The following is a 17000-nucleotide window of genomic DNA, read 5'->3' on the forward strand; positions in this document are numbered from 1 at the left end:
TGGTCACCTACTCTAACACTTTCATTCTTCATTCTTCTTCGACTTTTTACGGTTTTCGACAGTTCTTCGTGGGAATGTTTGATGGGGGTTTCGACTTGGGTTTTTCTTACGCAATTTCTTTACGTTTTTTTCTTCATTTCTCGTGTACATTCTTTTGACACTATGTTTGTTATGTACTACGAACATTTTCTTCTAGGGTACTGAAACCTTGTATATATTGGTTTCGATCTCCATTTCTATTATCTATTTGTCGTGGTTTGATTTCGTTTATTAAATGCTTCTAATTGATTGATCATCTCTTGGATTGATATTTAATAGGAATAAACTCGAGAGATGATTTCTTGTTTGATATTAGAAAATCATAGCTTGGGTTGTGGAAACGGAGACGTGATACACCTCAGGTAGCCCTTAAGGACTTGACCTAAATGCTCTCTTAATATGAAGTTCTGAACGGAGACGTCGGACCTCTGGGTAGACTCTAATTACATTGGAGACGGGGGTTAGAGTACTTAAGCATCTTGGTTAACGAATTAGGAATTTGGCCTTAGATAACGGATTTGTACATGGGTGAATTTTTCCCTAGAAGTCCCTTTTAAATCGAAACCCTCCCGTTTAGAGTTGTCGCTATTCTATTTACGTATATTCTATACATTTGCATGTTCGCAACCTTGTTTGTTTTTAATCTAGGGTTTATCACCATTCCAACCATTTACGATCAGCTAGATAATATAACGATGATATAATTACATTACTCAGCATGTGAATCTATAGGTCCATGTGGATCGATATCAGGAACCAATGTTCTACAAAATGCGATACTGTACACTTGCGGTAATTTATACGTAAAGAAAACGCGTATCTAATACATATGATAAAATAAGCTGACCTGATAAACACATTATAATTTGTAGTAAATTTAGAATATTCTTACAACTTTAACTTTAAATCAACTACATACATTTCTCATATTTCTAATACTCTCCTTTTAAATTAGAATCCTTTAATTTGAATTCCACTATGTCATTTGAACTTAATTTTTACTAAAAATGGTGATGTAGTATTTATGAAGTTCCAAATGGAAACCAAAACTGAATCATGAGCATAAGAAACAAGCACGCCTTTACTACACAAGAAAAGTAACATACTACTGTTTAGCCAATCTATTTACATTTTTGCACCATAAATAAATACTACGTACTACACAACGTCTTTCACTAATCAAACATGTCTAAAATTCCAATTAACAAAAAATATATTCTCTAAAGTTGATGCAAATTAGTTAGTTAATTAGCAAAATGTTATGAAGCTCTCCATCAATTCATCTCCTGCTTGATCCATGTCCCGCCACGAGATTCTGACCATACCAACATAATTCATAAACACAAAATATATTTTATTCTTCATAGTCATTACTAAAAACAAATGAAAAAAAAGAAATAGCTTAAGACGATAAAAATAACCTGAGACGACTCATGTGAAAGCTTATGAGTTTCATAGTTGAATCTTGCATGATCTAACAGAGTTTTCTCTCCTCATATCTTCACATATCCGATCCTTTTTCCACTTTGTTTCCTTCATTTTTTTCTTAATCTCTAAGTAGCTCAAAGGTACATTCATCAATATTTCGGTGCCTATTGGGAACTTTACATCTATGCCCCCTTAAAAAACAATAAACAAAAAATATATAAATCAATCAACATATATTATATTCATCAGTTACATCCCCATTTTTTATTTTGAGAAAATAATTCTTACTCTTCATGAAGGCCTAATGAGAAAACTCAAGGGATTCTGATAATTCTTTCGTCAACAGATACAACTATGCTTTGAATACAAGAGATAGCTTTTGAGCATGTCTTGTCTCTATCTATACACTTGCAAATCCTTGATAAAAGATTATAGAAGAGCGTTTCTTTTAGTCCGTTCCCATTTTTCGAGACACAATACAAGTTAGTGCCCTCAGTAGTTATCATATTTACGAAAAAACCAAGAAATCCGTTAGGAGTTCGCCGTTTGGTAATCTTGGATGTGGAATAACAAGCCACTGTTGAGGATCATTGCTTATGAACTCCCCAACATATTGCCTAAAAACGAAAAAAAAAAATAAGAACAAGTTTAATCTGGAAAAAAATGCGAAAATGATGAACACATATAGAATATTATATTAGCACAACCTTATATTTGGAATACAAATAAAAATAAATCGATGAGCGAGTGGCCTCTCCACATAAGTTGCAAATGCATGAAGGCCGAAACTTTTATTTATCGAACATTGTTTGTTGTATGCTTCGAGGGATTTGACTCCTTTGGGCATCTTGCATACACTCCCACCATTGTTTCTATGCCCAAATACCCCGAAAGAACCCTAATTTCAACAATGAAAATACCCCCATTTCAGCAATAAATTGAAAAAAGTAAAAAAAAAAAAAAAAAAAGAAAACAAAAGTGGCTTTGATGCAGAACTATATTTGAAGAGGTTTTATAAATTTTGAAGCAAGAAAAAGGACCAGCCTGCTAAGGTTTTCATTTAGACTTTTCCAAGTGTAGCTACTATTAAGTATAAAAATGTATTTTATATTTTGTGTAAATATTAGCCGTTAGACCTATTATTAAGTTTCTGTTATAATCCTATGGTTGAGATAATAGATACATTGGTATCTATTCTCATATAAATACTCTGTATTGTATGTAGTTTCTTCCCCAATTAATGAATTTCATTCTTCTTGAATCTCTAATATTCTCTAATTCAATATGGTATCATGTGACTTGATTTCGATTATGTAAATCGCTTTCACCCACGATTTTCTTTCCTCTTGTGCGTAATCGTATTCGTTGTGTTCTTCGTATTTTCTGATTTTCAAGGAGTTAATTGTTTTCTGAAATTTGTTTGTCAATGGAGACTACTTCTCGTGCTTTAGTTGAAGATACCTCTGGTCCGTATTTTTTGTATCCCAACGATGGTCCTGGTTTGGTGATGGTGTCTCAACATATTTCTGAAGATAAGTATATGTCATGGCAACGCTCTATGCGTTTTGCTCTTACCTTGAAGAACAAAATTGGTTTTGTTAATGGCTCGATTCCTAAACCTTGACTTGAGGATCGTGTTCTGCACAATTCATGGATTCGTAACAAGAACATCGTTGTGGCTTGGATTCTCAATTCTGTTTCCAAAGAAATCTAGGCGAGTATTCTTTACTCCACTAATGCCAAATAAATTTGGGAGGATCTCAAAACTAGGTTTTCACAAACCAATGGTCGGAGAATTTTTCAATTGAAACTAGGATTATATGATTTATCTCAAGATCAACTCTCTGTCAATTTCTATTTCACTAAAGTGAAGGCGATTTGGGATGAATTAAAAAACTATAAACCAAGTTTTTCGTGTGGAAGGTGTACTTGTCGAGGAGTTCAAAAACTAAATGATTATCAAAATTTGGAATATGTAATGAATTTTTTGCTGGGGTTGAATGAGTCTTTAGGTCCGACTCGTGGACAATTTTATTGATGGATCCGTTGCCTCCAATTAATAAGGTCTTCTCATTTGTTTCTCAAGAAGAAAGGCGGAGAGTTGTTGGCACACAAATGTCTGAACAATCAGTGGTTTTTGCTATTAAGAATAATGCTTCTAAAAAGCCTGAATATCAATATAATCCCATTCAAGACACAAGACAGGCCCTATTGGAAAAATTATAATATTTCAGGACATACAACTGATAGGTGTTACAAGATCCATGTATACCCATCCAAACAACAGTTCAAGTCTGACAACAGTCATCCTGTATATCAAGTTCATCCTATGAAATCTCCTTTGGATCTCTCTGCAGGGCACTCTATTGATCTGGTTACTATGCCTCAAATATCCTATGGTCAGTATCAACACTTTATGAATATGTTTTCCAATCACATGGGACAAGGACAGTCAGTTGATCATTCTGAGAATTCTGACACTACAATCATTTCTTGTGTTGCAGCTGGTATTTGTTTGTCATCCTCAAACTTTTATCACCATATGCATAATTATTGAATTGTGGATTCTGGTGCATCTAGACACATTTTCAATGCGAAGAGTTTATTTTCCAATATTAAATATGTTAATAATGCCAAGTTAGTGTTACCTGATAATTCTGACTTGTTAATATATATGATAGGAACTGTTAAGCTTTATTCTAACATTACACTTCAACATGTTTTCTATGTACCTTCTTTCAAGTTCAATTTATTATCTGTTACTGCACTAGTTGAACATCAAAGATGTTTAGTCAATTTACCCTATGAGGGTTTTGCTATTCAGGACACACTATTGAAGATGATTATACAGGGTAACAAGATTGAGGGTCTCTATGTTCTGGACATTCCTACTTCAACACCTTATCATAGTGCTTAAGATATGCATTGTAATTCAGTTTCTTCTACTGTTTGGCATCATAGATTAGGTCATTTGTCTTTCAAGAAACATGCTAATTTGTCATTTAAGCTTCATATATCTTCTCTTGTTGATCATAAGAAATTCCTTATTGCCATATTTTTCCTTTGGCAACACAGAAGAGGCTTATTTTCTAAATTCTAATAACATTTCAGCTGCTCCTTTTGACTTGATTCACTATGATGTTTGGGGACCATATCAATTTCTTTCTTACTATGGGTTTAAATATTTTGTTACAAGTGTTGATGATCATACTAGATATGCCTGAGTACATCTTATGAAAGCGAAGTTTGATACATTATATATCATTCTAGAATTTTTTTAAATGGTTTTTATTCATTTTGGCAAACAAATCAAAGCCTTCAGGTTTGATAATGCTCTAGAGTTGTGCTTACAGTTTATTTTGCTCAAAGTGGAGTTATACATCAGTTTTTTTGTGTGCAAACTCCTCAACAAAATTATGTTGTTGAGAGAAACATCAACAGATTCTTAATATTGCTAGATCAGTTTACTTTCAGTCTAAAGTTCCCATATCTTTTTGGTGTGATTGTATATCTACTGTTGTTTACATCATGAACATGATTCCTTCAAGCATATTCACTACTAAAAAAATAGCTTTTGTTACGAAATCTTTTACTACGAAGTAAATTTGTACCAAAAAGTTGTTTATTACTACGGAAATTTTGTCGTAGCAAATTGTTGTACCGAATATAGATTTATTGCTACGGTATGATTGGCGTGGCCAAAAGGGTGAATAAAACGACGTCATTTCATCTTTTGCTATGCTAACATTTGTAGTAAGAAGAAATTATTTACTAAGGCATTTTGGTGTAGTAAAACGATAAAATTTTTGTAGTAAATTATAGTTACTAAATAGTTGGAAAACAAAAAGAAAAAAATTGGTAAAATAACTCAACACATCTTTCGTTTCCCCTTCTTTCTCCCTCCGCACATTAGATTGCCCTTCTCTCTCTTTTTGGCGCCATAGCCAATTTTTTGTCCGACTGAGCAAAATCCTTCAAGTGTTATCTACTTTAGATCTATTTATTTTCAAAACGTTGGTATCTAATATCTATTGTTGATTCAAGTGTGCTATGCGGAAAAACATTCAACATCCTCAAAGAACAAACTAAGGTATTTTTTTACTCATAAATCTGGTATATTCATCCATAGTAGACATCTTCTGAAGTTATATGGTATTGATTGAAGTTTAGATGAGCTCTGATGTATTAATAGGGTATATTACTCAAAATTTTATTTTTCTTCTACTGGTTTCAATTTAGCACAATTACTGGTAAATTAAAATCCACTGTTCGACGATTTAGCACAATTTATGTTGTATTAGTCTAGTATATCACTTAAATGTGATGAGTTCTGGAATTGATTTTGGTGTTGCCTACGTTTTGTTTTTTGTGAAACACGAAAGTTACTATGTAACAAATTAGAATACTTAAATAATGGATAATTTGAAAAGGCATATATAGTTTGGGGTTTTGGGATTCTTTCTGTATAGATAATGGATCCAAATTTATTAGTATTCGCTAAATTTTGCTCGATTAAATACTTAGTGTGAAAGGTTTGACTGGTTCGTCCCTCGTGTGAATTCAAATTCGATCCACAACAAACACGACGATTGGTCTAGAGATGTATTCAATGGGATATTGTGTTTCAGCATGTTAAGAAGATTGTATTACAAAACAAAAACAACAGTGGACTAAAAAATGGAGGCCATTAGCATTAATGGATTATTGAGTTAACACAGTAGACAACAATGAGTTAACAAAGTAGACAACAATATGGCAGCTTGGTGTTCATATCTACATCATCAACAGTACATTATCTACATAAAATTCAATACTTAATTTTGCCTTGGCATCGACCCCCGTTTGGCTTCTTCCGTGTAATCATCATCCAAAGTATGTGCTACTCCTCATCTAGTAATCATGTGAAGGGATCATTACACTCTGCCCCTGCATAATAGTAAACAATTTAAGTAGTTCTCTTTTGTGTCTCTGTGTGTGCGCGCGTCAGAGAGAGAGAGAGAGAGAGAGAGAGAGAGAGAGAGAGAGAGAGAGAGAGAGAGAGAGAGAGAGAGAGAGAGAGAGAGAGAGAGAGAGAGAGTACATTTAGTCTTCTTTTTCGTGGTCAGGGGTGGTAGGATTGAGGACAAAACACTTGAGAGTATGAATTTCAAATACATAATACCAGGGTCATGTCTTTGTGGATTTTAACTTTTAGAACAAGACAATTAAAGATTAGTCCTATAACAAATTGAATGTATAATTTGTAATGACCGTGAAATGTTTCACTAACATGCTTATTTTAATGCAGGGATTTCTTCAAAGACTCGGAATCTGTATGCAAATTATCCTATTAGGTCGGTATCATCTTTACCAATTTTATTTCATTTTTTGAATCTTATATCTATTTCTTGTCGTTTCATTTATGCTTTTCTAAAGTTATTATTATATTTACTAAAATTAATTCATTGTATGTTGATTGTAACAATTTGCAAGAAAAAGAACCTTTTCAAATGGATAAAGTTGGACTACATTATGTAATCGTCTATCTGATGATTATGTTCATGGAGTTGTTAAATTCTTAGATTTTGCATTCTTGAGTGAAGTAGATGGTTCTCGAATATGTTGTCTCTGTAAAAAATGTCGAAATCGCTTTACCAAGACCCGTGAAGATGTGATGTTACATTGTCTTCAAAATGGATTTAATCCTACGTTACATGGTGAAACATGTGTTCCATTTCAGACAAATGAAGACACTGGAGTATTTGATTCTGGAGATGACATGGCTGGTATGGTGCATGACGCAATGAGATTTTGGAATAAAAACGTGGAGAATGATAATGACCGTAAATCCACCTTTAGTAATTCCAATGGAGCTGATGCAGAAACAAATAATTTCATTAAATTATTGCGAGATGCTGAGACTCCATTATTTTCAGGATGTAAAAAGCAAACAAAATTATCTTTTATTGCTCGATTGTTGCATCTGAAGGTTCTATGCCGTTGGACTAACCACTCAGTGGATCTACTGCTTGAATTGTTGAAAGACTCGTTTCCCGATGATGTGAATTTACCGTCTAACTACTATGAAGTCAACAAAATGACAATAGAATTGGATTTCACATGTAAGATTATTGATGCGTGTTCATATAATTGTATGTTATTCCGAGGTGAAGATGAAAAATTGGATAAATGTGAAGTATGTGATGAAGCTAGATATGCCGATGGTACTGAATAAATAGCAAAACACCGGATGAGGTACTTTTCATTAAAGCCATGATTACAAAAGTTGTTCATGTCGTCAAAAACAGCTTCTCTTATGAGATGGCATGCGAAAAAACGTATAGATGATGGAATACTTAGACATCCGGCTGATAGTCAAACATGGAAACCTTTAGATGAGAGAAATTCAATTTTTGCAAGCGACGTTCGCAATGTCAGACTTGGCTTAGCAACAGACTTTTCAACCCCATCGGAACAATGAATGGTAGTAACAGTATTTCGCCAGTTGTACTAATAACATATAATTTACTTCCTTGGCTTTGTATGAAGCAACCTTCATGTATATTATCCATTATCATTGATGGCCCTAAAGAACCATTAATTGATGAGTTAAAGGAGTTATGGGACACAGGGGTACAAACCTATGATGCTTCACTTGATCAACCTTTTCAGTTACAAGCGCCTTTATTATGGACAATTAGTGATTTTTCAGGTTATGTTAACATATCAGGTTGGTCTACAAAAGGTTCGTTTGCTTGTCTTAATTGTGCTGAACATACACAATCCAAATATTTGAAGAATGGTCATAGGTTTTCTTATTGTGGTCATCATCGTTTCTTACCCACTCGGCACAGACTACGGAGGGATAGGATATCATTTGATGGGACGCTAGAGTTGAGGCATAAGCCAATTCCTCTTTCGGAGCTAGACTTATTACGACAACTAGAGAGCGTGCCTACTAAATATAGAAAAAGAGGATTTGAAGAAGAAGTTGAAAGAGAAAAATAATAAGTATTCAGCAAAAAAGAGAAAAGTTGATGAAAACGGGAAAACTATTTGGAAGAAGAGAAGTATCTTTTTTTGATTTGCCATATTGGTCTGGAAACCTTATCAGACATAATCTCGATGTTATGCATATCGAAAAGAATGTTTGTGATAACCTACTGTTTACATTATTATGTGTTAAAGGTAAAACAAAAGATAATCTCAAAGCTATGAAGGATCTCCAATTATTAAATATGAGAAGTTCGTTGCACCCAATTCAAAGACCAGCTGGAGGTGTTTATTTGCCTGCTGCATCATTTACAATGAGTAAGCATAAGAAGGATATATTTTGATGTGTGTTGAAGAGTTTAAGACCTTCTGATGGCTATGCGTCGAATATATCTCGTTATGTACAAGTATAGAAGAAGACTATATGGTGGCTAAAGAGCCATGATAATCAAGTTCTCATTCAGAAAATACTTCCAATAGTTGCACACAAAGCATTGCCTAAGAATATTGTTGATGTTTTAAATGAATTAAGCAACTTCTTTAGGACATTATGCTCTAAGAAGAAATCGATACCTGATTTGGAGAAAATTCAAGATCGAATTGTCCTCACACTATGTCACCTTGAGAAGATTTTTCCTGATTTGTTCTTTGACATTATGGAACACTTACCTATAAATTTGGCAGAAGATGCAATCATAGCTGGACCTTTTCAATTCCGCTGGATGTACCCTATAGAGAGGTAATATTAAACACTTACTGAATATTTTTCATTGAAAAATAATAGGCTAATGATTTATCTCGATATAAATTGATCAGGTATTTATCTACTCTCAAGAAGTATGTGCGTAATCGAGCACATCTTGAAGGCTCGATAGTACGTGGATATCTATTGGAAGAATGCATGAACTTTTGTACAAGATACCTCAATGATGTTGAAAGTAAAGAGAATCGACTACCTCGTAACTATGATGGACATAATCCAATGTGTCGGTGTTTATTTTCACGAAACAGGTGTACCATTGATAAGGATACATTGCTTCAAATTCATCGTTACGTGTTGGCAAATATTGATTCGGTTGGACCATATCGCGAGTTTGTAATCTCAACTAGTAACTTTTTATATATGTTTCAATTGAATTGTGATTCCTATGTGTGGTTCAAATCTTATGTACGTGGATTTCATATTAGTTATTAATTCAAAAATATTTTTCGAAGTCACTAATGAGAGCAAGTAGCAAACAATTTTAGGTCCAAAGTTTACAAAAAGCATTTGACCCTCAACTTACAAGAGAAATCATTGCTCTAGCCGATGAGCCCATTCCACATGCAAAGAGATACAATGCATGTATCATTGGGGGATATCGATACCGTGTGCAAAGTACAGGACTCAGTGCAGTGAGATTGTCGTTAATGCATATACATTGAGTTTTTCTAGTGCTAAAGATTGGAAGCCTCGATCTGGGAACGTCTCTTATTATGGGGTTTTAACTGAAATTTTTGAGATCCAATATACAAAAGATACCCAATTTCTAATGTTTAAATGTGACTGGGTAGACAATGAGAGAGGAGTCAAACAAGATGAGTTCAAGTTTACGCTTGTAAACTTTAATCACCTTATGTATGGGAAGAATTTACCAACCGATGAGCCATTTGTTCTAGCAAGTGAATGTCAACAAGTCTGGTATATTGCTGACCCTTTTGAGCCAGATTGGAATGTAGTTGTAATAATGTCAAGAAGAGATAATTTTGATATTTATTCAACTATTCAAGCTGAGCCACATAGTAACATAAAACTTGGTGATGGCATTCCTAATTGAAATGAGGACATCTGTTGGGTCAGAGAAGGAGTAGAAGGAGTTATTTTTTATCCTATTGAAATGGAAACTGATATTGAAGGGGAAGATGATTTTGATGAATAAATATCAGTAATGACGCATTTTTTGGTGCATGGTTACAATCAAATGTTTGTTTACAATAAATTGTTCTTTTATTTGCATGAGCATTCATATTATTTAACATAACAACTAATCATGATATACTTATGTAATTACTTTCACAGGTGGAGAATGGGTAAAAGAAAGAAGAGGGAATATGGTACAACGTCAGAGATACTTCAAGTAAAGAAAAAACAAAGTAGTTCAAATGGACAAACCATGGCTTCTTCGCCAAGTAGACCACAAACACGTTTCCAACACATTCTAGATAAGTCACAACTGAAATCAACTCCTAGACCAAAAACATTTTTTCAAGAACCAATACAAGTACCAATACAAGAAGAATTCATCACACAACCACAAATGTTTCATGCCTCTTCAAGTATAGGTACACGTTTTCAATAGTTATTAGATAATAATAATACGTACAGATTGTTTTGTGCTATATATATCTCTGTTTGTGGATCAATTTAATAATTGATTATATAACATAAAAATAAAATTAAATTCATAATGTTAGACAATTGGTCGACTATGTCTCTTATTACTCATTATATTTGTGTTAGCGAAAAGATTTTACTCATTTTATTATTTTTGCAGGACCACAAATAAATGATTCTATGGTAAACAAATCAGTCATTATTAAAAGAGGACGAGGTGCAGCACAATTTCCAAAGGGTTGGGGTGCTGGGAAAAATTCGAAGTTACACTTGATAAGTATTTTAGAGTGATTGGACCCAACGTCAATAATTACAAAACAAGACTCGGATGTTTAGCTCGTATATGAATTAAAATGCCATTGAACTATGTGAAATTTAATGATATACCGCAATATCTTAAAGACATGGCTTGAGAGGAGGTGGAGGTCAGATAAATTATTATATCTCATTCATTTATATGTAATTCATCTCTTTATGTATCATCTTTTGAGAATTTTCCTTTTGTGTACTTATGTTTGATTGTAATTTATTTTTTAGTACAATAAATGTCTCTTTCCTGACGCAAATCATGTAGTATTGGCTGAACTAAAGGACATATGTAGAAAATGGAAGCACGAAATCAATGTAAAGTACTTTTCACCACACGAAAATGATACATAGTATCTCTCAAAGTTGCCAACTGATCGCATAGAGTTAGAACAATTGTTGGAATTAATTGGTGGCATACTGTATGAAAATGTAAAGGTTAGAACAAGTGCTCTTTTTAATTCAAACTACGTTTTTATTCTTATTGGTTATAACAAAATCCACACAAAATGATAGGATATTGCTAAGAAAAAATCAGATAATGTGGGGCAAAAACAATGTTTGCATAGAACAGGGAGGACTTCATTCGTTGTTTTGGAACAAAGAGGTATGATCTATATTTTTTTTAATTCTGCATAATATTTTTAACAGGATTTGTATTACAAACTTATAGATTTTATTCTTAATCACTTTTGAATACTTCAATTCAGATGATGATGAAAGGGGTAGATCCTACAAGACTTGATGTGTGGATGGAATCTCGATCTGGAGCAATTGGCATTGATGATGACCAACACATACGAGATTTACATGTAAGTTAAGTTTTAGTTTATACGTTTTGATGTTTGTCTTATATATAATTATTTTATATAATCATGTTTATTTGTAGAGGTTTTTTAATGGAGAATTATCAAAAAAACCGGAGTCAGAAAGAACAAATGAGTTCAATGAAGAAATTTTTAGGACTGCCATCGGAGAAGAGAAGCACGGATATATAAGATGCTTAGGAAGAAAAAATAAGTGTGCTGCTTTTTTTAGAACTACACCAACAACTTGCAATTAGAAGAACATAAAGAAGAATTGCAAAAGCTTAAAGATGGACTGATGGAGGAAAAAGAACAAATGATGCAAGTGAAAGAAGATTTTATTTATGAGAAGGACCAGTTGCTGTTGGAGAAGGAGAATATTAATAATCTATCTAAGCAATTGAAATTGTTGATAAGTCAATTTACCGCAACATCTTCGGGCAAGTCACATAGTGCTCAGGTAAGTAAAAAAAAAATGCCATTAACTCCAAAATTTAAAAGCGTTAACATAATATAAATATATAGGTTGAAGATGCATCTGCATCTACATGTGCATCTACCTTACGAGGACCAACTTTCCGGGAAATCGGAAATATTCCTTCTCGGGACGAACAACAAGTACTAACTTTTTACTCAATTTTCATTTGCCTTTTAGTTATGTCATTTGTACTATTATGATGATGCGATGTGCTTGTACGCTGTTTTATATTCATGCTATCTAAAACCGGATTATTTTTAATTCAATTTATTGGTGGATAATATTGGTCGAAGATCTATGAGTCAAAAGACTGTGTTGGAATTTTTTCAGCCTATTACGGTACAAAGATCCATTTGAATGATGTTAGTGTTTATAAATAACTATAAATAAAAATTAAATTGTTCAAATTTTGAGGATTCATGTTTTTGTTATTATAGATTGGTAGTCGTGTTCAAATATATTGCCGTGGAATACCAAAAAAAGTTGTTGCAGAGGGTGTTTGTATTTCTATTATTGATGATGAAGAGAGAGTTGAAGATTCGTTGGTGAAAGTGTATATAGCAAAGATACTGATACCGAGTGAAAAATTGCTTAAATCGTGTGTCAGTGCTAAGACAATTGGAGAAGTTCTTCACAACTGTATTGAATGGGAGTATAGGAATGTACGTCCGTAATTTACTTCTAGCAGTCAAAGTAATTTAATAAGTTGTATTCTCTGTAAACATATATTTATCTGCTATTATTTTATTTTAATTACAGGTTAGGAAACTTAGAAGATATTTTTCAAGGAGATCGTTGATGCATATGGAGGATTTATAATTGTTATTTCACTTCTTATTAGTATTTTGTTATTATTTGAATTGTTTTGTCCAACTCAAGAGAACTATGTAATTAATGTAGTATAATGACTTTTGTAATTAATGTAGCAGTATTATCATAATTTGGTTTATGAAAAAAAAATTACATACTGATATTTTACTCTTTAGTTAGATTGCAATTTTTTTCCAGGTGATTTTGATCTTTCACGAGATTAGTTTTGGTAAATAATAGATATAATTATTTGTTACAGTATATATAATGTAGTAAATAGTATGGATGTTTTTGCTACGGTGTGATGTCGTACCAATTAATCTATTTGGGTGTAAAAAGGAAGATGATTTTGCTACGGCAAGAACACGTACCAAATAAATGATTTTCTCTTACATATTTACTACAAAAAATGGGCCGTAGTAAATGCTATAAAAATTTGTAGTAAATACTATTTGCTACGATGGGTTACCGTAGTAAAATATTTGTCACGCCTTTATTTACTATGCAACAAATTTCGTAGTAAAATTGTAGCGAAAAGGCTTTTTCTATGAATTTAGGACAATTTGCTACGAATTCAACTCGTAGCAAAAGGCGTTTTTTCTACTAGTGATTACAGAACGTGTCTCCTTATGAAGTTCTTTATAAAACACCTGTGAATTATTATGTTCTTATATTTTTTTGGTTGTCTGGTGTTTGCATCTACTTTGGCGGCAACTAGATCCAAGTTTCAACCTAGAGCTAGAAAGTGCATTTTTTAGGACATCCCTCTGGTATTAAAGTATATAAAGTGTATGATTTTCTAACAAAATAAGCCTTTTATTCGAAAGTTGTTTTTTATGAGCATCTAGTCTTCTTGTCGCAACATTGATTTGCCTGTTGTGCCTTTATCTCAACATGTTCGTCATGCATACTATGATCAACATACTTCTCAACCTCAACTACTTCTGATTTATCTATATCCTCATTCTTCTAGTAAATGAGTTACCTAAAAATCAGCCTATTTTGAGAAGGACCACTAGGGCCATCAAACCTCCAGTTCATTTGCAGGATATGTACAATTACTGCTTACAGGTATCCAATTTATAATCAAATTTCTTATGATGAATTGTCTCAACTCACAAAGCTTTTACTTTTAATATTTCTCTTGTAACTGAGCCTTCTACCTACAAACATGTAGTAAAGAATCCTTTATGAATTCAAGCTATGAAAGAAGAGATTATAGCCTTAGAGGATAATAATACTTGGTCTCTTGTTTCTTTGTCACCTGATAAACATCTCATTAGCTATAAATGGGTGAATAAACTTAAATGAAAGCCAGATGGGACTATAGATAGATACAAAGCAAGGATGGTTGCAAGGGGTTGTACTCAGTTAGAGAGAATATATTTTACAGAAACCTTTAGTCCTGTAACTAAGCTTGTGACTGTTAAAACATTGTTCTCTTGCTGCTTCATTCAATTGGAATCTCTGTCAGGTTGGTATAAACAATGCTTTTTTAAAGGTGAATTGTTTGAAAAATTTTATATGGAAAAACCTCAAGTTTATAATCCTAACAATTTTTTTCTCATCTTATTTGTAAACTTAAAAATTCTTTGTATGGATTAAGACATGCTTCAAGATAATAGAACTGCAGATTCACAGAAGTTCTCATCCAACTTGCTTTTGTGCAATCCAAGGAAGACTATTCTCTTTTCACTAAAGGCTCATGTACTCATTTTATTATATTAGTGGTTTATACTGATGATATTATGAATGTAGGGCCATATTTCACTCTCATTGCTTCTTTAAAAGATCAAATCAACAGTCATTTTAAACTCAAATATTTAGGACATCTCAAGTATTTTTTAGGCATTGAGGTAGCAAGATCTTCACAGGGAATAGTCATTTCTCAAAGACAATACACCTTAAAGATACTTGAAAATATCCCAATGGATCCCAAAGTCAAGCTGAATATTGAAGATGGTGTATCCATGGAAAATATTTCCCCTTGTAGAAGACTCATTGGGAGGTTGCTCTACTTGCATATTTCAAGACCAGATATCACATTTGCAGTTCACAGACTTAGTTAGTTCCTCTCCAAGCCTACCAATGTTCACTTACAAGTAGCACATCGTATTCTAGGTTTCTCAAAAGCTCTTCAGGTCAAGGATTGTTGTTTTCAGCTCATTCTAAGTCAACCATCAAAGTCTTCTCTGATGCAGACCGGAGATCATGCCCAGACACAAAAAAATTCACCACAAGATTTTGTGTTTTGCTAGGGGATTCCTTAATCTCTTGGAAATCTAAACAGAAGGTCACCATTTCAAGATCATATGTTGAGGCTGAATACAGAGCCTTAGCTATTGTGGCAAGTGAAATTCTTTCGATTCAACAGCTTCTCAAGGATTTCCATGTGGATTGCTCTTCACTTTTTTTTTTTTTTTTTTTTTTTTTTTTTTTTTTTTGTGATAATTTGGCAATTTTTCACATCGCTTATAATCCAACTTTCCACGAAAGAACTAAACATATAGACGTGGATTGTCACTTTGGCAAAGAGCACATCAACAAATGATCTATCAGACTTATGCTAGTCAAAGGGACATATCAGATTGCATACATATTTACCAAGGCTTTGCCCTTGCCACATTTTTCATACCTTCTATCCAAGATGACCATCAAAGATATAACATGTCCATCTTGAGGGGGGAGTAAGCCGTTAGATCTATTGTTAAGTTTCAGTTGTAATCCTAAAGTTGAGATAATAGATACGTTGGTATCTATTCTCATATAAATACTTTGTATTTTAGCTTCTTCTCCGATAAATAAATTTCATTATTCTTCAATCTCTAATATTCTATGATTCAATAGCTACAATACATATGACATCTTTTGTGAGCGAATGATCAACGGATAAAGCTTCGTCTTCCCTTTTCATCTTGTACAAAATGGCAGCTGCAGATTTTTCGTGTTTAAGTATACGGTCATTATTTCTCTTCACTATTTGCATGGATGGAGTCTATATTAATTACTTATTTGGAGATGCTGGATTTATTGTATTTCGCAAGAGCATGCAAATACAACAAGAAGTAGATTAGAAAAGATAATACAAATAGGAGCAAATGATGAAATTATCAGACATAGCATTTGCCTTACATACCGAGGAAACATTCTTTGAATTTATTTGGTCTTTAAAGTCTTCAATTTTTTGACATTCCCCTCGTGGTGCTTGACTTTTTTACTGAGTTCGTACAAATCATCTTGAAGTTTCTGGAACAACTTACATCGTTAATATTTTAGCAGCGTTGTGAATAACTAATGTCGAGTAAATTGAAAAAACTAACCATGTGTAATCCTTAAATGCTAAAAAAGTCCACGTGTTAAAAAATGAAGCAAAAAAGCCCCTATATATTTTTTATTAGCTCACTGCACCTATTGTGATTTTGTCATCGACCAAAGAAGAAAAGACAAATATATGTTGGGGATCGGGCACGTGTTCGCAGCGGAGAACAATTTGTTTTTATTTTTTATATAAACAAACACGTGCACAATAATTACAATTAATTGCGTATTTTTTCTCTTCGAATCACCGACAAACATGCTCGCATATATAATTAATTTAAATAACATAAATTAAATCATCATAGCATGCTCGCGAAATTTAATCAAATAATAAACATGCTCAACGAACGATTCACATAAACACACAATCGAACATAGAGATTCATGTGATTCAATAATCAATTAACATACATTAATCTCAAATAATATAAATTAATTACTATATATATTAACTAGGGAAAAATAGATT

General features: G+C 33.0%; 1 long non-coding RNA gene and 2 pseudogenes across 1 annotated transcript; 2 read left to right on the forward strand and 1 right to left on the reverse strand.

The window, feature by feature from the left end:
- Positions 1-1781: 1781 nt before the first annotated feature.
- LOC148765205 (protein DEFECTIVE IN MERISTEM SILENCING 3 pseudogene) lies at positions 1782-16199 on the reverse strand (annotated as a pseudogene).
- On the forward strand, positions 5470-6800 carry LOC148765206 (uncharacterized). Its single transcript, XR_016029673.1, has 2 exons — positions 5470-5557; positions 6755-6800. It is a non-coding gene; the product is annotated as an uncharacterized LOC148765206 (long non-coding RNA).
- Positions 8685-10256, forward strand: LOC148765207 (uncharacterized; annotated as a pseudogene).
- Positions 16200-17000: the final 801 nt, after the last annotated feature.

Source organism: Erythranthe guttata, chromosome 14, assembly GCF_056151865.1.
Source record: "Erythranthe guttata isolate IM_541 chromosome 14, IM_541, whole genome shotgun sequence".
In the NCBI taxonomy this organism is placed as follows: Eukaryota; Viridiplantae; Streptophyta; class Magnoliopsida; order Lamiales; family Phrymaceae; genus Erythranthe; species Erythranthe guttata.